The following is a 24,780-nucleotide window of genomic DNA, read 5'->3' on the forward strand; positions in this document are numbered from 1 at the left end:
GTTTTGAATTTGTGCCATTCTGTTTATTCACTCGGGCGGCGGTTTTTCGACTGAATTTACCCATGGCTCTTGATTAATTAATTATGCGATGCTGGAACTATGAATCCGTGAAATACGTTTCAAAATTAAAAAACATTATTCAAAAAACAACAGTTTACAACACAATATTACCTAGCGAAATAAATTAAGAGAAGTTAATATTAAAGAAAACAATCATTAATAAACAAATTAAAAATATATATTTTTGTACAAATTTTATTTCTCGTTAATTATATTTTTATTTCAAGAATTATATTTTATAAATTTTATTATTAAAATAACTGGTTGATTAAATTTTATTTATTATTAATATGTGCAATTATTAAAAAATTAAAACACAACAGAATAAATAATGGTTTACAAAACAATTTACTTTTATATTAATGTAAATACTTCTTTTAAACCGTTTTACTAAAAATTATTATTAAAAATATTTTTTTATATTAAATTATATAACAAATTTGTTCCTTATAATTGGTTATTAAATTTGACTTTTTTGGTTTAATTTCTAAAAATTTTTGTCCATTATTAATTAATATGTTAAATTATTAGAATATTAAGAAATAATGATATAAATAATGATTTGAAATACAATTTAATTTTATGTTAATATAAATATGTAGTTGAAAGTTGTATGTGCTTCAAAAATGCCTGAATTAGCATATTAAAATAACAATTTCATTTTTTTTTTTTGTTAAAAATATTTAAAAAATTATTTTAAAAAAGTATTTCATAGTACAATTTATATTTAATTTTTAGTAGCAATATTTTTTTCTAATGAATGATTAAGTATATTTTATTTGTTATTAATATCTCAAATTTATAAAAAAATTAAAAACAGAATGGAATAAAGATTTACGTGAGAGTTTAATTTGGAATCAATGTAAATGCGTAAACCAGCAAATTTAATTAAAATATTCAAAATCGTCCTAATAAAAATTTATCTTTGTTAAAAATATTATAAATATGTAAATGGTTCATTAATTTTTTTTTAATCTGTGTAATTATTAAGAAATTAAAAAACAATGGAATATAAAATAGTTTACAAAACAATTTACTTTTATATTAATGTGAATGATTTAAATATTAATGTAAATTATTTATATATTCAACTTTTTAAAAATACATAAACTAACAATGTAAAATAAAAGTTTTGAATATTACTATTAAAAAATTGTTTTATTAAAAATGTACCAATATTAAAAATATTTTATTTATATTAAATTTTAATGTCTGGTTTAATTTCCAAAATTTTTCGTCCAATATAAATCTGTAAAATTATTAAAAAATTGAGAAATAGAAGTGGAATAAATAATAACTTTTAAGTCAATTTAATATTATATAATATCAAATATTAGGAGATCAAAATAATAATCTGATATTTCTCTCAAAAATATTAGGAACATCCTGATTTAATTTTATATAAAATTTACATAAAAATTTGTTTCCATCAGTTATTATATTGTATTTATTATTAATTTATAAAATGATTTCAATTTGAATAGAGTTTCAAATATTACTATTAAAAAAATGATTTACTACAATGTACCATTATTAAAAATATTTTATATAATATATAATATTTTATATAATAATATATATAATTTTGGAATATATATATTTATATATATAATATTCCAAAATTTTTCGTCCAAAATTAATCTGTAAAATTATTAAAATATTAAGAAATGGAAGTGGAGTCATTTTTGTTAGGAATTTTAATTTTAACAAGTAAAATAGTTTTTAATAAAATTTTTAAAATAGTAAAATGACTGTTTCCATTTTAAAAATATACTGAATAAAAAGATGGAACTGAGGAGTTTGGCACATTTCAACTTTATGGCTAACGTAGTTAGATTTGAGGTCGAGATTTTGTTCTATTCGAAGAAGAAAAAAAAAAAAAATAGCCAGACGAGAGTAGTTACAACTTTACTATTTATTGATTGATTTTCAACAAATTGAAATTTATATGTAGAATTATGAGATAGATAATATTTATGAATGCACAAATTAAAGAAACGCTTGCCAACTTTCAAAAGCACATTGCGGCAGCCAATAAAAAAACAGAAAGCAGTCATTTTTAAAGGGCGCAACGAATTCGATTACTGGCGGCGAAACGAGCCGTCATGAATTTTTTCCAGAGAGGGTTGACAGCCGTGTAATTCGTGCAAGTCCGCGAGACGAAACGAGCCGTATTTGTGACGAGGACGGAAACAATATCAAATTATGGGCGGACGACGTGAATTTTCGGGGGCACGTCCGCGTGGGTCGCGCGTCATCGCTTATTAAGCGTTTTCTCTCCCTTCTCGGTGCGGTCCGCTCTTTAATTACAATTATTTTCCTTTCGATTAGTGGTCACTTCGTCGCATATTTTTCCTATGAATCACACTTTTTTGTTTTTACAAGGTTGTGCTGCGTCAATTTTTGTTCGAGTGAAAAGAAACGATGAACTGAGTAACATCTGATGTGGTGCGTGATTGTGGGGATTTAGTGTAAATGATGCACGTTGCACGTTGCGGCGTAACCAAGTCAAAGCAAAGAGACTTCGTTCTATTTTAGTAACATGAAAGTTTAACCAATAACCCACTTCTCCGAGCTCACTGTTTATTCCGGCGACTTCCTCCGTTTGTTTAAATTTTTATCCAACATTTCTACATGTTACAGTATTGGCAGAAAATAGAGCAACTCTAATATATAAAATTGTACATATAAATCTAATATAATTTACATCAATTATGAACACACTCTATACAAACATATTAATGAATATTTCTTGTATTAAAAATAATCTTTCTTTCAATTCCATGAGAGAAAAATCAATATTGGTTCATTATAACGCGTGTTTTACAACATTTATTACATTTTCAAGATTTGGAGATGTAGAACAAAAAAATAAAACTGGAAGACTAAGAAAAAACAATAGATTTCAAGAAAAACAAATTTTATTCCACTTCAAAAAATATCCTACCCTGAGCCAAACTAAAAAACCATCACTATCATAGAAGGACAGGTGAGCCAAAATTGAGCTTACCAGATCTCTTTTAAACTGGACTTTAAATTATTGGAAACGTGCGATCTGGAGTGATGAAATCAAGTTTAATCTGGTTAGTGATGAGATTTTATGTTTAAAGCGACCTATTCATGAAAAGTTTAACCCAAAGTTTACCATACTCACTGTTAAACACGGTGACAGGTCGGTAATGGGGCTGCTTTTCGGATTTGGAATGAGTCCCCCTTTTTTGATAGAGGATATCATGAATCATTTTATGTATAAAAAAAATATTGAAGAACAACATGATGTCTATTCAGATAACAATGTGCCACTAAAACTTTATTTTCAACAAGATAATGACCCGAAGTACACTTCAAAATATCTGAAGCGGTGACTTAAGAGAAAACATTAATGTTATGAACTGGCCATGTCAATTTCCCGATTTAAACTCCATTGAAAACTTATCATCAAGGTTTATTTACAGTTCTGCAAGTGTCCTGGCAAAATATGAATACAAATATTATTGACCATCTGTTGCTTTCCATTAAAAAGGTGTTTGGAAGTTATTCATAATAATGTGAATTTTACAATTAGTGTAGAATTAATTAAAATACTAATTAGAAATTATTTGTAGTCATAAAACTTTAAATAGCATAAGTTGCTCTATTTTTTACCAGCCCAAAACAAATAATCATAAGTAAAATTAAATTCTTTATTATTTTTTATTGTTTAATTATGTAACTGTTAAATTTATGAGAAGTAATTTCCAATATACATTTTTTGAACATAATAACCAGGACAAAAATTATTAGAATTCTAAACAAGTTCCTCAACTTTCCGCCAATGCTGTAAACAGCACCGTGTTTTTACCAATATCGTAATTTTATTTTAATTGACCGACCCCCTCGAAACCTGTTGATTAAGCCGAGCCGGCAGTCGGAAAAGTAAAACAAGAAACTCGAGGGAAATCAGATCGGAATGATCGCCGCTCATCCCGTCCCGCGTATAAAAAGCCGTTTCGCGAACGAACGCCAATAAACCGACCCCAACATTTATCGGGCGGACAAGAAGAAATATTCCGGGGAATTACGGCGACAGGCGTTGTTGCACCCGTGCAACCGGGAAACGGGGGTGGAACCGCCGATCGATTCCCGGTTGGCGTATATCATGTCTTTCCCAGGCCCCGCCGCTCCCCGCCGCTACCGCCACTCCGGCCGCCACACGCCACGCGGGCGGCTGCTTGTTTGTGCAAAACGCAACGCGGATCCGACGCGATCTGAATGCCGGTTAATTGCCATAACTTTAATCATAAATTTTGCTTAATTCATGTCCCAGTTTTTATCTTGAGAAGCAATTAAAACTAATGTTTGTTGTGGATTTATGAATAAAACACAAACCAAATGTTCTCGACCTTCTCCAAAACTGATCCTTGGTTTTAATAACCACTTATAAAAATATGGAAGTCCTCGAAATAGAGCTTGTTTGTTTATTTTTAGAAAATTACCAAGTAAAAGCTTTCACATCTGACAAGTACCATATATTCCCACCTTCGAAGTGAGTTGGAATTAAATTTTTCATAAAATTAGTAATAATTTGGATATTATTTATTTATATATTTAAAAATTTACTTACTAAATATTAAATTAAATGAGGAAAAGATATTAAATAACTCCAATTTTAATTTAAATATAAACAAGAAGTTTATAAATTATTTATTCAAATTTTGTAACAATTATTAATTTCATTTTAATAAACAACATAAAATATTTACAAGAGCAATTATGGGTATATTTTAAGAATAAAACTTCAAGTGAATATATGTCCTATAAGTGTTAAATTTTAAGATACAGGGTGGTAAAAATTTTAAAAAATTCCATTTTTTATAATATCTATGACTCCATTTTAGATGGTATTTAATGCTACATATAACAATAATTTAATGTGAATAATGTATAAAATTTGAGAGTACTAATAATGGCTACTTACAGGATAATCCTTGGTTAATGTGTATGAATAAAATGAACTTTTCGTCATCAAAATTGGTGGCTTTACAGACATTTAAATTTGATTATCAATTTATCAAAATATTTTGAAAAAAAGAACTATTAGGTTTAGGTATAGAACATGGTATACCCATTTTATTTACAATTACATGTTGGATTCAAAAATATAAAAATATACAGTGTTTCCTCAAAAATAACAAAATTATTGATGTTTCAAAATGTATAAAATTAAATGTAAATAACAAACACCTTGTAAAAAATTTGGGAATGTGTAATTAAATTAAAAATATACATATTAAAATATTTAATTAAATTAATTAACTTAATAATATTATTTATACTTCAGATTTTTTTAATACTCCATTTCTAAATTTTTTAAAATAATATATTTTATACATAAAAATTGTTGATTTATTTTTAAATTATTTTTTAAAAAACTTTTTTTTTAATTAAGAATTTCTTTATAGTTTAATACTCAGATATGTCTGTTAAATTGATAAAAAATTAATATTTTTTTAAATTTATCAAACATTTTAAAATAAATAATGAAAAGTAAATTTTATATATTTTATTTGATTCTGTTCATGTTTGAAAAACCTTATATTAACACACTATAAGTGGGTCGGGTAAAAATACCCGTCTAGAGAACTGTTGATTGTTAGTGAACCGGGTAATTTTTACCTTTTTGAATGCACTTACTTTAAAAGCGGGTTGAAATAATTTTACTCTGTTGGTTTACATACGGAACTGAAAAAATTATCTCTTAATTTTTGTTATAATTCAACAACTTAGTTTGGTCTATTTTGCTGCCCGCCTATAGTGTGTTAATATAAAAATTAATAAACCCATTATTAAACGTATTTAGATTGTCCATATTAAATTTCCATTAAATCTGCCACCACTTTTGTTAATATATTATTTAAATTACAAATTGATATATTTTTATCTGCACATAATAAGTTTATGAAGCACAAAATCAACAGGTTTAAAATCCCCGACGGACAAGATGAATGAAAATAAAGCAGGAGGTTGCGATAGGTTATCTATTGTTTACGTTATGCAAGATTTGTTTTGTTTATCTTTAGATAAAGTGCACAAATAATTTTTAATCGTCCCGTTCTCGATTATATCGAAATGCCACTTCGCATGGTGCACAAAAAAATTGATCGCGTTCTTGGATTAATTACGGATTCAGTGTCTGGCATTGAACTTTTCCATGCATTATTAATCACAATGGAGTGTCGATTAATTAAGGCTATTTTTAAAATTTCTCACCGACCACTTTTTTTCTTCGTAGCACGTAAACGTTAATTTTCATGCCTCGAAACTTGTAATTAATGATTAAGGGTAAGGGAATAAGTGAGTTTTACGGTTGTAACCGAAAAAGAAGTGGTAAAAAATGTGGACATTAAATTCCAGGCAAAACAAACGGATTCAATGTTTCTCAGTAAGAGGTCACGCATCTAAATTTAGCTTCTTAAAATAGCTCAACTATTACGATACGAAAATAAAACGTACACCTGTTCTTAAAATATCGCATCGTTTGTGCATTTTGTATTGTGTATTGTGTTATTTTATTTATAATATTTCTATGCACAATTTCCGTGTAAACAAACTTTTACATTGTGGCACATGTTTATCATAATTTTGTCCAATGGTTCAAAATTATTTATCAATTCAATAACTAATTTATTTACCCAATGTTTGATGGTCCAAAAAAGGCTCACCTGAAACAAAATAAGAAGAATTCATTATTATGTAAAACAGAAATAAATTTTTTAATTATGTTTTTAATTAATTTCTAAAATTTAGAATAGATTAATTAATTTTTTTAGTGGCAGTTTAACGAAATTTAACCGATGTAAACTAGAAAATATACATACAAATTATATACATAATACGAAATTTCAACTCGGTCTAATTGGATATTGTTGACTGACTTTTAATAAGTTTAACTTTTCAGCCCAATTTTAATTCAAATATGAATTTTCATTTGATAAACACTCATAAATCGCAATTAAAAAATTTAAACTCGTTTTTACGTGATTATTTTTCAATTATTAAATAAATCGTTCATTCATTTTTACAGTTTATACGTCAATTAAAAACTGATCATGTTTCACAAAAAATAAAATCGTTTTTAATCACTTTTTTGTTATCTTCAATGGAAAATGTAATTACAGATTTAAATATTTTGTTAATTCCTAACAAATAATTGCATTTTTCAGAAAATAAAGAATATTTTCAATTTATTAAATCAAAATTTTAACAAAATTATAAATAAAAGTTTTCAGTAATGTATCTCAATCTAAACAAAAATAATGTATTGGAATATTACTGAAGAACTCTAAGAATTGTAAAAGAAATTAAGAATAAATGTCTTTAAATTTCAGCTTAAATTTCCAATTTTTTATAATAATTTTAATAATTAATTAATTTTTAATAATTAATTAATTATTTAATTTAAGTTAATTTAAATTAAAATAGTTATTGATAATTCTTTTAACAAGTTTAATTTTTTTTTCATACCACAATTGTTAATTGGTAATATTAACTTAAAAGTTATTGTTTATTTGATAAATAATAAATTTCTTTAAATTTAAGTCAACTGAAATTTCCAATTTATTTTTTAATAATTTTGATTATTATGTAAAACTTAAATAAATATTTAATCAGAATATTAATTAATTATATAATTTCAGTTAATTTAAATTATAATAGTTGATGATAATTTTTTTAACAAATTTAATATTTCAGACCACAAATATTAATTGGTAATATTAACTTAAATGTTTTTGTTTATTTGTTAAATAAATTTTGATAATAATCTGATATATAATAAATTTCTTTAAATTTACGTCAGCTGAAATTTCCAATTTTTTTTAAATCATTTTTATTATTATGTAAAACTTGAATAAATATTTAATCACAATATTAATTAAATATTTAATTTCAGTTAATTTAAAATTAAAATAGTTATTAATTAATAATTTAATTTTCCAGACCACAAATGTTATTGTTCATTTGAAAAGTAATCATAAATCGTTATAAAATAATTATAACTAATATAGTAATTAAAAATATAAAAAAATTAACAAATAAAAGTTTAGATTAGTGTCAAAAAGTTCACCTGAAACAATTAAAACGTACTGAAATCTTACTTTAATCATTGTAACAACATAGATAAGGTTTCAGCTGAAATTGCCCAAATTTTTAAAAAACAATTTTGATAATTATGATGAACTTGAATAAATTTTTAGTTGCACTTATTGTTGTTGATAGACTCTTTAATAAGTTAATTCACAAATGTTAATTGCAAATTTTAACTCAATTCTTTCGTCATATTATTATAATAAAAAAATTAAAACCCGTTTTAATGTTTTCAAGTACAAGATAAAATTTTTATTCGTTTTTATAGTTTACATATAGATTAATAATATAATATAATTCAATTTTTATAAACATTTAAAAAATTCTTATTTATAGATCACGATAGTAAATTATAAATTTAATAATTAAATGTTGTATGGCATTATTTACAAAGAAATACCTTTGGTTCTCTCTATAAAACTTCTGGAATGGTTATTATCAGCCATTACGTTCTAAGTACATTTAAGTACAAAGTTCGTCAGAAAGTTTTAATGAAATCAAACGTTCTATTTTTAGTTGTTGACTCGAAATAACAACAGGAACTATTTTCGTGTAGGAAACAAGAAAAGCGTAATGTCGAAGACGCTGAAACCGTCAGAAATTAAAGTTAAACGTTGAACCCGAACAACGTGATTTCTCCGTACGGTGTGAAAGTTGTAATTTACATAACCTGCATAACTGTTGTGGATCAACTTTACGATCGTTTCATACAATGTCAGGTGCTCGTCTTGCTAAACCGCCGCTTTTCTTCGCCGTTTCGTCTGCTCGTACATCATCATCCTCTTCCTCTCCCCTTCCCTTAGGCCAATTTTACTTTTGAAATTACACCGTTACACCCAAATAGTGGGTTGACGAAGTGGATTGGAGATTGGGTTTAGTTCGGTGCGAGAAGACAACATATGTCGCAGCCAAACGGCGAACACCTTTTACCATTTCTCGTCGTGTACGGTGCGGTGCAGTGCAGTGCGGTGTACACGCGAGTACGGGCAAAGGCAACGTCACGGAACGTGACCTCGTTAACTTTATTCCGCCATCAGCATTTCTAATGTCAACAACCTAAATATTTTATAACAGTATCGCTTCCTTTTTATTTCGGAATTCGCCACACTCTCTCAAATCGGATCGAAGCTCGCTCAAATGAACAGATAACGATTCAAATTGCCCGAACAAAGGAACACACAATGAATATGGGACCGATAAATAAATAAATAAACAATTGCGTTCGAGTTTCGGCGGTCGGCCGACGACTTTAATCAGAACGATCCGCAGTGGGGGAGGGAACGTTGGAACGGACACAAAGAAAGTTTCGACCTTGCGCGAGATTATCGGAGATTAAATTTCGGGGGCGGCGGAACCCTCCGTACTTATTTATTTGCTTCCATAATTAATGATTCGTGCCGGTATAAAAATTCCTCACGTGCTTTTCCTGAAGTACAATATATTTATGTCCATTGTTTGTTTGCCTCCGATTTTCGTAATTGATTAATTAATAACGACTCAATTAGGACACTGATTTGCTTTTATCAAGTGACTTTTTAATGAATTTGGTTCAGCATGTGTAGATAAAAATTTTAATTTTTATAAAATATTCCATCATAAACTAGAATTGTTACTATAAATAATTATTATTTATAATTGTGTAATTGTGTAACTAGCAAGATATTAAAACAATATTAATTTAAATTTTACAAAGAAATTAGTTTGTAATAATTTATCTGGAATAGTGTAGCTTTGATAATTTTCAAATTTATAATACTTCAATATCAATTTATTCTTAATTTACGTTTTAAATTAAATACAGGGTAAAAGGTATTGATTTACAATTTTTATATGAATTGAGCTTAACTTTCTTAATTTTCTTATTTTTCACTTCTGGAAGTCACATTAACTCTGTTATTTTCAATGGAACACCTTGTATATTTTCAATTTTTAAATTCTACACGTAATTACAAATAAAATGTTAATACTATGTCCTTAAACCCAATAGTTTTGAAGTTATTATATTATACAGGGTATATGTCATTCAAATGATTATACCAATCCAAAGAATTTTTAATATACAATTAATTTAATTCTATTTATTTATACAACAGTTATTAATGTTTTAAAATGTTTAATTGATTAAATTAATGATGAAAATGATACTATATTGAATATAACAAAGTGTATATCATTTCCGACAAAATTAAAAATCTTTATTCAAAATAATTTTATTCAAAATAATTTAGAAAATTAGTCAAATTAATACTTTATTCCGTTTTCTATGACCGTCTAATTAATAAGTTAGGTGAAGCATCCTGTATATTCTCAGAATAAATTAAATAGGCAAAATGTTCATTTTACTGTTTTGTAATTTAAATGATTCATTATTTTTTCAATTTAGTTAAAATATAAAAAATAATATTTAATTTCGTTCAAGCCTTTTTAAATTTCAATTAAAATTTGTTAATTACTTTAAATATATAGAAAGGTTTTAAAACCCGATTTCAATTTTTTACAATTAATTTATATTATACGATTCATTTTATATTTTTTCTAAATTAGTAATTGTTTATTTAATTCGTTTTTTGATAAATTTTAAGCATATTATCATATTAAAGTTGTTTTTATTGGCTTTTAATTTATGTTTTAGCTATTTTCAGTGAAGGAAATTAATTAATTAAATAATGTTTTATGACGATAAATTTAAATTATACGATTTATTTTGTATTTTTTCATAATTAGTACTTGTTTATTTAATTCGTTTTTTGATAAAATTTTAAGAATATTATCAAATTAATGTTGTTTTTATTGGCTTTTTAATTTATGTTAATCATTTCATAGAATAATTGCTCAAATAAATAATATTTATTAATGAAAGTATAACGAAAAGTACAAAAATGTGTAGTCAGATTTCAATTATATATTTTCAATTTAGAATTTAACCTTTTTCAAGACAGATATAATGAATTAAATAAATAAAAAAACAAATTTCAAAGTTATTGTTTTAATTAATTATGAAACTTCTCATTATAAAATCAAATGTACAAAACGCTGGGGTTAAAATTAATTTTATATTATTTTGTTAATTATTTTGTAGTCGTTTTAATTAAACTTTGTATAAATATTTTCATTTAAAACTCTGGAAAATTATAAAATGTTTATTTTTACGAACAAAAGTGTTTAGTGTATGTTCTCATAATGATAAAATATGAAATTTAAATTTAAAATTCCTTTTTATGAATAATTTTGGCATTTAATTTCTCATTTGTACAATTTTATTCAATGAATATGCTGTTAAAAATTCAAAACAACATTTATATATTTAAATTCAATTATTTTATAGGCATTTAAAAAAAACAGTATAACTTTTAACTGTCTGTATTCTGGTTCAATACATAATTAATTCTCTTTAAAAATGGTTGTTTTCTTTTAAAGTTTATATATCAATTAAACTTAACTTAAAAATAATTTAATTTTATTTAAATTTAGAATTAAAATTATATGCAGTATTAATTATTTATTAATTTAGTCCGATACTTATTAATTAGTATTGAATAAATTGTCAACCAACCAATCTTCTATAAATAAACCTTAAAAACAAACAATAAAACTGGTTTCAGCTTTAATAAGTTAATTTAAATTTAAACTTGATTTCATTCAATTTTTATTTCTAATTCAATTAGCTAACTGCTATATTATGTTTTTATTCAGTTCACTCACTAATTGTTCAATAAATAAAAAGAAACAATTCTTTACAATGATAAAACATTTATCAACATTCTGCAGCAAATCATTTCGTCATCCCACCAACAAAAACGAAAAACAAACTAAAAGCAGCACACGAAACAAAAACAAAATGTTTACAACTCTCAAGGATAGCAATAATTTAACGTTCGTGTATTTTTAACGCGGAATTATCAATTCGCAGCCGTCTGTCGACAATAAATCGTTAAATCGTGAAACGTCGCGGCGTTTTCCTTCGCCGTCGGAAAATTGGTCGTTGCGTTTCGTTCCCCCCTGTCCCCCTCACACCCTCCGTACGTGAGAATGTCATTGTCATTGTTAATAACGCAATTACGTGAATTTGGTGAGGCCCGGCTTCGGAACCAGTTTCGATTTCGGTTTTCGTACGTTCGTAACGGACGTGAGTGACATCATTCAAAAATATTATCGACGGAACAAACAAAAGTGCGACAATTACAGACGGGTACGTGTTCGTTTCGCCGCTTCAACGCCTCGCCGTGCTTTTTATTAGGGCCATGGACCTCGTAAAATTATGCTTTTATGATCTACGTGATTGGTTTCTAGACAAAACACAAAACAACGATGGACGGACGGAACGGCGGAACGACGGAACGGCGGAACGGCGGAACGGCGGGCGGACAATTGATTGGGTCGAACTTAGTTACGAATCGGTGTAGGTGGAAGGAAAATAACGCTCCTTTTCGTTTACGTTCGTTTCAAATAGGTATTATACTGCAAATTTTAAATAACTGATTTATTGTTAACATAATTAAAATTATACTAATTAGTTCGTCATTTTATTACCGACGTTAAAACAAAAGTCCAACAGTATTATAACTTACAGTTCCTCTACGTCTAGCTTCGTGTTTATTAAATATTAATTTAAACTTGTTTTGAGTATTTTAAAAAGCTTAATTACTAAAACCAAAGCTTTTCAACGTTGAGATAACAAAGTTAATTAAATAATTCGTTATCACAACAGATACATTATTAACCTCGCAAACACGAATTTGTAATTGTCCAAAATATGTTAGATGAAAATGTGTCGTAAAATTTCGAGAAACAACTATTCTTAATTCTTAATTATCTAAATATATTGTATTTATTATTATGTTTATAATGGCGATTCTCCTATTCGTTTAAAAAATATATACAATATCAGTCATAAGTGAAGCAACAAATTTATTTTTAGAAAGAAACATCTAAATACATTTGTATATTTAAATTAGTGCATGAAATTAAAAACAATATTTATACTTACAGTATTGGCAGAAAGTAGAACAACTTTAAAAATACATAAATGGCTAACGCCCTGTATATGTAAATCTAATATAATTTATATCAATTTTGATCACACTTTGTACAAACTTATCCAAGAATATTTCATGTATTAAAAATAATAAAATAAAATCTGTTAGTTACAAATCAAAAAACTAAATATTCGACTGGTAAAAAGTAGAGCATATTTTTACTAAATGTCATTAATCTCTACAAAATTAAAAATAATTTTTACTTTTACAGTAAACACCAAAATAAACTGATTTGGTGATGTGGAACATCAATTAACTTTGTGTTATAAATAAAGCAAAAAGACTAATTAAACAAGTCAAAAAACTCCAAGTCACAAATTTTAACTTAAACTCTTTGAAATGATGATGATCATTGTTTTCCTCATTATATTTCATTACAATATTAATTTTATAGAATATTTTATAACATCATTTCGGAGTCGCTAGATTTTTAATTGTCCTTGGTGTAGCGTCGCCTCGTTCAACTCTCATTTACTCCTAATCACAGTAATAATTATAATAAACAAGGCCGGAGAAGATGTGCAGTTTTGACGGTTGCAGCAGAGATTGACACGTTCCGTTTAATCAGGTTGTTATTCAAGGTGCAGTTCGAAGCGTCTGCTCCGCTCAAAACGGACAACTTAATGTAATTATATTCGTGACTCGTCCCGCAGTTTCGCACTGTTATTTTCCCGTCCTTCCCGTCCTTCCCGTCCTTCCCGTCCTTACATCTGCACACATTCAACGCCGTAACAAGTTCAAACACGGCGGAAATCTGTCTTAATTGCACGTCCACCGCACTTTTTCCTTTCCTACGTTAATAACTAAAATTTGTTCGTTGCGTCAGTTTCGCGTTTTCTCTTTTCGCGTTTTGTTGTTTCAACTAAAAAACGTTGTGATTGCGCAATAATCAAATTAGAGTTAATTTTGTGCTCGTGGAATATTCACGGGAATATGTTTTATTTAAATAAAAGCGGTTGCGCGTCCGGCCGTTTAATTCATCCATTTATGATTTTGTTTTAAATGACACGCAGTCGACGTCAAAAATACTACCAGCACATAATTACCAAGACTGGATCGTTAATAGTGGTGTAAATTTAACTTGATTAAAATTTAATGTGTGCCATTATTGATGGATGCAATAAATAATTTATAATAGATTTGGACAGTAAAAGTGTTGTTTTAATTGTTTGCTTTTGGATAATTTAATAAAATATGATGAAATCATTTAATTAATATTATCAGAACAACAAAAATACATAATAAACAGACTGAGTATGTATAAATTGGTAAAGAGGTGTGTGAATTGAATAACTCACATTCGATTAAATAGTAAACCAATTAAAAATTTGTGTTTGCGATACAATAATTGTTGTGTTAATTGAAATTGCAGTAAATTAATATATTGACTTTGTTACCATAACGATTAGAAGCGCTTATTTAAACAATTACCTCCATTTTTAGACAGATAATGTAACATTAATTATTAATTACGTATTACTAAATACGTTAAATCATTTTGTGCTATAGTTTACAAATTATTACTCCCCAAATTTTTACATTCAATGATTTTAATTGCAAAAGTTCAATGAGTAATTTAGTTAATTTATAATTTTTTATACACAGTGATAGTCAATAAAGTAGTACATTACCATCTTATCAGTAATAATTTTAATAATAATTTCACTATATTTTATCTCCCATTGTTTATTTTGTACCTAAATTAAAATTTCTACTTAAGTTAAATCTTAAACAAAATAAATGCCAAGTGTTACTGGTCACTGAAATTGCATACTTTTGAAAAATATATATTTGTTAAATAATTTATACATATCTTAAATTGTTAATAATTTATTGATTGAATGAATTTTGAATTAAACTTATTAAAATACCTGGAATAGATAATTTTGTGAAAATTTTATACTCTTTTTTTGAACTTTAATGCGTTTCTAATATTCGATGATATATACAGTATCAGTCAAAAGTAATAAACATATTTTTAATAAAAACATACAAATAGTATGTTATCAAGGAACCATATTTTTGTCAGATAGTACCTTATAACTTGATTAATATGGCACTTGAATTTAAATATAGTCTGTTTTTATAAAGTTTCTATGAATTTTTTTATTTATTGAGCAATCAAAAGCAAAGATCTTAAAAAACATCAAAAAATTAATAATTTCTTTGTAAATGACAAATTTTACATTTAATTTTAACTTTGTAAAAAAAATACAAAAAAATCAAATTTTCTTGTAAATATTAAAAAAGCACAAAAGAACAAGATTAATAATTCATTAATTCTATTATTAATCATGAATTTTAGAATTAATTTTACTTTAAGTTAACGGTAAAACCATAAAAATTAAAGAAAAAACTAATAACATTAAATAACCTTGTGTTATAAATAAAGTAAAAAGACAAACTCCAAAAAAATAAAATTAATAATTAATTTCATTATAAGTCACAAATTTTACAGTTAATTTTAACTTAAAATCTTTGAAATGGTGGTGGATAAAAAATCATAAAAAAGTAGAATCTCAAACAAAAATAATAAATAATTTAAAAATACATATTTTTTAAAAATTTAAAATTAAAAAGACAAATTTTCTTATAAATCTTCAAAGAAAAATTACAAAGAAAAAATAAAAATAATTAACTAATTGTTATAATTGTTAGGTTAGGTTAGGTTATGTTAGGTTAAGTGAAAAAACAGGAATTCATTTAATTTCTTAAAAAACAAAAAAAAAGAAAGAATAACATTAATTAATACTGTGTTGTAAATAAAGCAAAAATACAAATCTTAAATAATAATATAAATAATTGTTTCGTTGTAAATCACAAATTTCACTATTAATTTAAACTTAAACTCTTTGAAATGGTGTAATTTAAAAAATCACAAAAAAATTATTATTAATTAAAAGTAAAAAAAATTTCTTACATATATTCAAATTAAATTAATTTTAAAATATTTGTGAAAAAATAGTGTATTGCCAAAAGTAAATGAGAAAAAACAGAAATTCTTTTAATTACTTAAAAAAAGTGTTTTCAATTTTAGAATATATTAAAATAGTTTTATTGTAAATTTAAAATTAACATAAACAAAACAATTAAAAGGGCAACCCAAAAGTAAGCAATAAATCTTTGGAGAATAATAAGAAAATGTAATAACGTAAACATTATTCATCACCATAATTTGAAGGTCATTCTAATTGTTTACCGTAAGCTCAGGAATTCCCAAATTTTTCCGAACTAGATCATCAAAACCTTTGTCTGTCGACCATTTGAATAAATTTAAATAATTTAATAAAATTAAAACGTACACCATAAAGAAGCACAGTTATTTCTGTGCGTGTAAATTCGCACTGAATCGACAAGTTTACGTGCATATTATTAGAAATAAAATAATTCCCCATCAAAAGATAATCATTCACGTAAAATATAATCGCGTATCCCTCGCTGACCCCATTGCAGCCCGAAGGGATGATGTCGAGCGTTAAAATTAATTTCCTGCCGGAAATACACGTTTAGGTCTAGTCAAAACGATTTAATCCGGTTCACCTGAAATAATCTCGATTTTTGCAAGTGACTTTTATAATTGCTTCGGATTTATTCGACCTACTTGAAAAGATAATTATAATTAACCAACGTTTTTCCCAGCGTTAAACAGTTTTAAATTAGGAAAATTGTCATCGTTGACTTGTTCATTAGTATAATAATAATTAATAAAGTTAACACTGCCCAAAATCAGTGAATCAACCTGAATAATCGAAATTGATCAACCCTCAAGTGAAGAACAATTAAAATACCGATCCGATAACACCATTAAGCTTTAGTGCTTCCGCAGCTGAAGAAGACCGTTAACATACGAAATGTGTTCTTGGGCGAAGAGAAGAATCCGAGGCGCGGACAGTTGGCAACCCAGCCAAAGGTTGGCCGGCAAAGCCATTGGCCCCGACGGAAATATTATCGGTCCGCTTGTTGTATACACATGTCCCACTTTCCGTAGTTTCGTTCATTGTCACCCGGTTGCCTCAGTCTGAAACTTTGGCCGTCGTGCGGTCCACAAATCGCACGATCTTCGTGCCGTTAAAAACCCACCACCGACTGTCCTCGAGGTTTATTGTTCGCCCGTTTTTCATTCGACTGTTTGACACGTTCTAATTTCAAATTCGGGATAACTAAAATGGGAAAAGGAAAGCTAAAATGGGTTTTAGGTTGTTATTGTAATTGAAGTAACGACCTTCAATAAATTATCAGTAACAATAGAAGTGGTATCCATAAAACATCAAAAATTAAATCACGTAAGAAAAAACTTTTGTTTTAAAAGTTGCTTAATGGTAAAATTAATATGACTTATTAAAAACAACATTAAATAAATGATAATCATAAAATTTAATAACTGAAAAATTAAAATTTTATCAAAGCATCAATTAGAAACTAATTAAAACAATCAATTAGAAACTAATTAAAACAAGGTAAAAAGACAAATTTTCTTATAATTCTTCAAAAAAAAAAAAGGAATTCTACAGAGAAAAAACAAGAATAGTAATTTATTCTATTGTAAAAATAATTTTGTTTTAAAATATTATGTTTTATGTCAGTAATTAAAGTTCTTTTAACATCAAACAAATAATAATAATAAAATTTAATAACTGAACAATTTATACTGTGTTCATCAAGGTTACAAATAAGATAATTGAATGAAATACCAAATAAATAAATGTTAAAAAGACAAATGTTCTTATACATCTTAAAAAAAAAGGAATATTACTGAGAAAAAAACAAGAATTAATTAATTAATTCTATTGTAAAATAATTTTATTTTAAAATATAAGAAAAAATTATTTTTGAGTTAGTAATTAAAATTCTTCCAAAATCAATTAAATAATAATCATAAAATTTAATAACTGAACAATTTATACTGTGTTCATCAATGTTACAAATAAGATAAATGAATGAAATACTAAATAAATAAATGTTAAAAAAATAAATTTTCTTATAAATCTTCAAAAAAAAAAGGAATATTACAGAGAAAAAACAAGAATTAATTAATTAATTCCATTGTAAAATTAATTTTATTTTAAAATATAAGAAAAAATTATTTTTTAATTAAATAATAATCATAAAATTTAATAACCGAACAATTTATACTGTATTCATCAAGGTTATAAATAAAATAAAACCAAATAAAAAACGTTAAAAATTTTTATTGAAAAAATATATAATATTGTTAATATTTTAAGTATAGATAATGCTTACACCGATCAAAGCATTTTTCATATTCATGTTTTAAGATGCACAAAATTAAAAGTGAATAACGTACACCCTCTATATAATTTAGGAGTATTAATAACAGCTCCTTTCTAGCATCAAAATTGATGGTTTTATAAACATTTTAGTTAGACCATTAATTTGTCAAAATTTTTGGAAAAACAATTAATAACTCAAAAATTATTGAATTTAGTTAGATATATGACATGGAATAGCCCTCTTATTTGTAATAATAAGTAGAATTTAAAAATACGATAATTTACAGGATGTTCCATTGAAAATAACAAAGTTGAAGAAATTTTATTAAAATATATTAGAAAAGTAGTTAAAGTCAGATTATGACTTCTATAAAAGATTCAAATCAATACCTTTTCTGGTTCTCCATTAACTTCTAATGAATATGTTAGGTGAATCAGTTTCTACATATAACATACATCACTGGCACAATCTGGATATCTTACCTAGAACAAAAGAAACAAAATGTTAATAGCCGTAAATTAAAATACCTTCAGAAAGACTAATCAACAATCATGGAAAGTCAAGAATAGGCTAACGTGTTCATCATCAGGTATTTGAGAAAAAGTGAACGGCGTATCAAATTTGAACCTGGTCGTTGTGCAGTCCTAAAATAGTCGAGGAGAAGCGACAAACGACGCAGACCGTTCGGCTACGGCGATGTTTGTGGCATCTTGGTGGGGATAGAAAATGATTCCGAGTGATTATCGAGTTAATTCCAACTTGTGCTTTATTATTACAGTTCTGTGTAACGTTTAACTCATTTCCAGGTTGCGTTCTAAATATAGACGTTGCCTACCGAAATAACGCAACTTATTTCCGACGATTTATTCCTACAATCTTTGATCTTTCTAACATGAACGTGAACTTAGCAAACCACCTACCACATATCGAAACGGAATTAGTTGCTGGTTATTAAATTTGATGTACATTGTTCTCAATAAAACAGCGTCGGCCATTACAAATTTACGAGTATGGCCAACTTCAAAAAATGTCTCGATGACAGAGATGTCATTTTGATTAAATGTGATGAAATCTTCCGTTAAAATCTCACATATTTATAAAACAACCACAATACAATAAACTACAAATTTTGTCGAAAAACAAAGTAAAGTACAGACTCGTCTTATTCTCATCAGAAATTCTGTCAAAAATGCACCCGATCAGTGTCGGTCGTTAATTGCAGAAATACCGGTTCCTGTAATTCCTGGAAGCCATAAATACACAGCCATACATCTGACCTACTTTGATTTATTATTTAAATGCAATTTTCATGTATATTAATACAAACTGTATCTTCAAATACAAAATTACATTTACCTTAATTAACAATTTTAATTTCCCTTTAATTATTTCATACTTAAAATAATTTTTGGTTATTTTAGTCACCAACATAACAAATTCACAGCCTACTATAAAATATACATCTGGCATATTTGATATGTTATTAAACGCAATTTTCATGTGTATTAATATAAACTATGTTATATTTTCAAATATAGAATTACATTTACCTTAATTAACAATTTTAATTTCCTTTTGATTACTTTATAATTAAAATAATTTTTGATTATTTTAGTTACCATATAACAAATTCACAGCCTACTATACAAATATATATCTGGACTACTTGATTTATTATTTAAATGCAATTTTCATATACATTAATAATAACAACTTCAAATATAAGATTATAATAAAAATTAAATTTCCTTTCAATTATTTTCTACTTAAAATAATTTTTGGTTATTTTAGTTACCAACATAACAAATTCACAGCAAACTATAAAAATATACAATACAATATATTTCAATTTTATTTCTGTCAATACAATGAGATGTAGATATTCGACTTTATGGACTACAAAATTAATAATGAACAGTACAACAGTGAAAATTAAATTATTATTAATTATTTCTAAACTAAATAAACAGTTTTAATAAAACATCCTTGTCATTCCCCAAATCAGTCAAAATAAAACGTACAAACAACACAAAAAAAAATTATACAGTAAACCTGTGAACGTGTCCTGGTTTCATCGATAACTGTTAAAGATGCATTAAATTTACTGATTCACCGCCAAGCAGCGTAAATGTTGTGATTTCTGGAAATCAGAGCCGTCTGACCTAATTAATTCATTTTAATCGTATTTCTAAATGTACAAAAAATACATTCGAATTCGAATTTATAAAATTTATTAAAAAATTAAAAATATCCAATTAAATTTTTATAAAAATTATATTTTTAATCTGAATTTGTAGAATTTACCAATCAAATTAAAAAGAAAAATTTGAATACAAATATAAATTTATAAAATTAAAATAAAATGGTAAAAAAATTTATCAAATAAATTTAAAAAATAAAAAAATAAATTAAATGTAAGAAAAATAAATTTACCAATTATGTTTAAAAAATGAATATTTACTGATTAAATAAGAAAAGAAAATATTAATTTAAATTCATAAAAAATTAAATTTAAACAATTAAAAATAACCGGTTAAATTAATTAAGAAAAATAACATTATTAATATAAATTTATAGAATTTACAAACTTAAGCTTAAAAAAATTAAAATTTACCATTTAAAAAAAAAAAAAAGAATTAATAATTTAAATTTATATGATATGATATGAAATATTTGATAAAATTCAAATATATTAAAGTTCATTAATTAGTTAAGTTAATTCTTTTATCTATTATTATAATTATTTTTACTTATTTTAATTAGTTATTAAAACAAAGTGCAAAACTTTGTTTAAAAAAATAATTATTTATTAAATTAAACATAAAAATTAATAAAAAGTTTAATTAGAAAAATTTTATTACTAAAATCCTCTAAACAAAATTTTCTTTAAAAACTGAAGGAAAGAAAACGAATTGTATTCATTAATATTTGTCTTATAACAGGTTAAAAACAAAGGACAGTTATATCGATTGGAAAGCCTTCGACCCTACTGAATATTGAGAGAGACATCATGAATGACAGAGACAATAAACCATTCCCACTACGAAGTAAGTTTACTGTCTCTGTCGTGCATGATGTCTCCCTCAAAATTCAGTCGGATCAAATGGTTTTCGATTGGTATAAAGTCAGCAAAAGATCCAAATATTAAAGAAATATTTAAACAATAAACCAAACTATTAGTGACTAATTAATCTGACCGTTTTTAAAATCATGACGATAAAGATCATAAAAATAATACAACCGAAAAATTCGTTATTTAAATTGTTTCACAGAGATTAGATAATAAATAAGCAGTTTGTTTACAACATAAATCGATTGTCATTCATAAGTAATGAAAATATTAATCACGTTCGTTGTCTTCAACAAAACGAACAATTTTTAAAGGTCACATTCGTCAAATATATTAAAACCAATAAATAAAAGAGTAATATTATGCTAATAGATAATTAATGTGAAACGACTATGATTAATTAATGTACAGTTAACAGACACAAATTCTTATCAACACGGTTTGTGATTATGAAACTTGACCCATTTAAAATAATTTCACTTGTAAACAGCCGAAAATCCTGCGGAACGAACGAACTACAAAATAGTTATGGATAAACATAAAACAACAAACCGACGTCACCTATGAAGAAAAACTCGTATGCTCATTTATTTACAATAACGCGATAGACAATCGAGTCGATGCATTCGTCCTTGATGGTTGCGTGTTTCAGTTACCACATACCGAACTTATCTCTGCGACTTTATCGACGCTGGACGTGCCATTTTTATTTTCGGCGATTCATTAATTTTTGATTCAATTAAAATGTTTTTTAATTCAATTCTTGCGCATTGTTGTAATTATTTCCAAACGCCGACCGCAGATTGCGAATGGCGAAACGTTCGAGAAACGCTGTTATGTAAACCGGCAACAAAAAAAAAAATGTTAGCACGAAATTAAAGCGGTACACAAATGGAATCTTGCCGCTGAAAGAATTATCGGTGAGATGGTTTTTTATTGAAGTGGGAAACGTGGAACGACCTTCGATAAATTATCGGTGCCAATAGGAACTTTAATGAGTCAATGAACAATGTTTAAATGTCAAAAATTAATTCACTAGGATAAATATTAACATACATGTTAATTAGTGTTGTGTTTCGGCGTTTCACTTGAAGAACTATAACTATTAATTCATTACTTGTACTGTATTCGTAGAAGATATTTTTACAACTGTAGCATCGAATAAATAATCGTATGAATCAATAAGTAACATTCTCTTAGCACCAAACATGGAATTTATCTTTTATTTAATGAACAACCTTCCTTCATTGCCATTGGAACTACAATGTCATTTATTTCAACAATTACGATGTTAATTCATGGTTTTAAGAAATTAAACTTATTTTATATAATTATCAAATTATCTACATGTAATTGATTTAAGTTTTAAATTGATTTAATTTTAATTGTTCGAGAAACACTCAAATTAGGTAAAATATATAATTTTAAGAAACGATGAAATTTTTAACTGAGAATACAATGTTTGCTTCAAAATAAAATTAGTAGTAGTAAATAAATAGTTTATTAATTAAAAAAGTAAATAACCAAAAATAAAATATAAAGTAATTGTTAAATATTTAAATAAAATTAATAAAACAATGAAAAAAATTTTAATTAGTGAAATAGTCACAAAAATAAACAAAATTTCGTAATAATTTTTTTTATATTTAAAGAAAAAAAATTTTTACAAAAAAAGTAATTAATTGGAAATTTTGTTAAAAATTGGAAAAAATGCACAATATCAATTAATAATATATTGATAAAAGATTACATTTTTAATTAAATATAAAATATAAATATGTATTTTAAAATATTTTTTTGACTCAGACAAGAAGCAATAAATACAAAATAAATAATTAATCTAAAAAGTTAAAATTATTGATTTAAAAAATATGGTTAAACAAATAAAAATAATCAGTTGAATTAATAGAATTTAAGTAAATAAAAAAATAAAATTTAAATAAAAAAATTAGAATATTAATTAAAATTTATGAAATTCATTAAAAAAGTTTATTAAAAAATTAAAAATATATAATTAAATTTTTAAAAAATTAATTCTCTTAATCTAAATTTATAGGATTTAAGCTTAAAAATAAAATTTATAAATACAAATTAAAAAGAAAAATTTGAATATTAATTTAAATTTATAAAATTAAAAATAATGATGAAAATTGTAAAAAATTAAAATTTACCAATTAAATAAATAAAATTAGAATATTAATTTATAAAATTTATTAAAAAATTAAAAATATCCAATTAAATTTTTAAAAAATTTATAGAATTTAAAGAATTAATCTTTTTAATTTGAATTTATAGAATTTAAAAAATTAAGCTTAAAAATAAAATTTATAAAATTAAAAAAAATAGTGAAAAAATTAAAATTTACCAATTAAATTTAAAAAATAATAAAATTAACAAATTAAATGTAAGAAAATTAAATTTGTAAATTTAAATAATAATAATTATTTATTATCAAATTATTAATTTTTTGACAGAGACATGAAACAGTAAATACAAAAGAAATAAGGAGCTAATTTTAATAATAAAAAAATAAAAAGTTGATATAAAATAGAAAATTTACCGATTAAGTAGAAAAAATAAAAGTATTAAATTAAATTAATAAAAAAAATGAAAATAACCGGTTATATTAAAAGAAATTAACATTATTAATCTAAATTTATAGAATTTACCAATTAAATTGAAAAAACAAAAGAATTATTAATTTAAATTTATAAAATATGATAAAACATGATTATAAAATTAAAAATAATATATCCATTTAAATCCAAATTCATATAGTTTAAAAGTTTAATCTTAAAAAATTATAATTTATCAATTAAATTAAAAAAATATCTATTATAATTTAAAATTTAAATAATAAATTGAGCTAAAAAATTAAAATGACCAATTAAACCAAAAAATATTATTATAAATTTGAAAACTTTAAAAAAATAACAAAATAAATACTTAATAATTTATTTATTAGCATAATAAAGTTTATAAAAATTGAAAATAATACAAATGATAATAATAGAAAACTTCTTAAAAGATACGTATAAGGTAATTTATAAAATGAAAAAACACAGAAAGACAAATAATATAAATATAAATGACAATTATCGGTTAGGATAAATGTGATTTTAAAATATATAATAACAAGTATTTAACAGTTCTTTAGTATGTTAACTAAGACCAACTCCAAACAATTAGATCTAAATGAACTTAAGCTCACTTTTCAAAGGCAAAGAAACAAAAGTGGGCACACCTAACTAGAGAAGA

The 24,780-nt window shown here is 25.1% G+C and overlaps 1 protein-coding gene across 4 annotated transcripts in view; it reads right to left on the reverse strand.

The window, feature by feature from the left end:
- LOC109608592 (uncharacterized) overlaps positions 1 to 24,780 on the reverse strand; it is a 93,174-nt gene that overhangs the window by 58,897 nt on the left and 9,497 nt on the right. Inside the window, exon 2 of one of the 4 annotated variants that reach the window (XM_049965789.1) lies at positions 3,215 to 3,273. The exons of 1 other annotated variant lie outside the window; for it this stretch is intronic. The gene's annotated coding sequence lies outside the window, so the exon portion shown is untranslated. Of the gene's footprint in view, positions 1 to 3,214; positions 3,274 to 6,731; positions 6,762 to 18,841; positions 18,862 to 24,780 lie in introns of those variants that run through there. 2 more of the 4 variants (XM_020025068.2, XM_049965790.1) reach the window with 2 other exon arrangements.

This window comes from Aethina tumida, chromosome 3, assembly GCF_024364675.1.
Source record: "Aethina tumida isolate Nest 87 chromosome 3, icAetTumi1.1, whole genome shotgun sequence".
Classification (NCBI taxonomy): Eukaryota; Metazoa; Arthropoda; class Insecta; order Coleoptera; family Nitidulidae; genus Aethina; species Aethina tumida.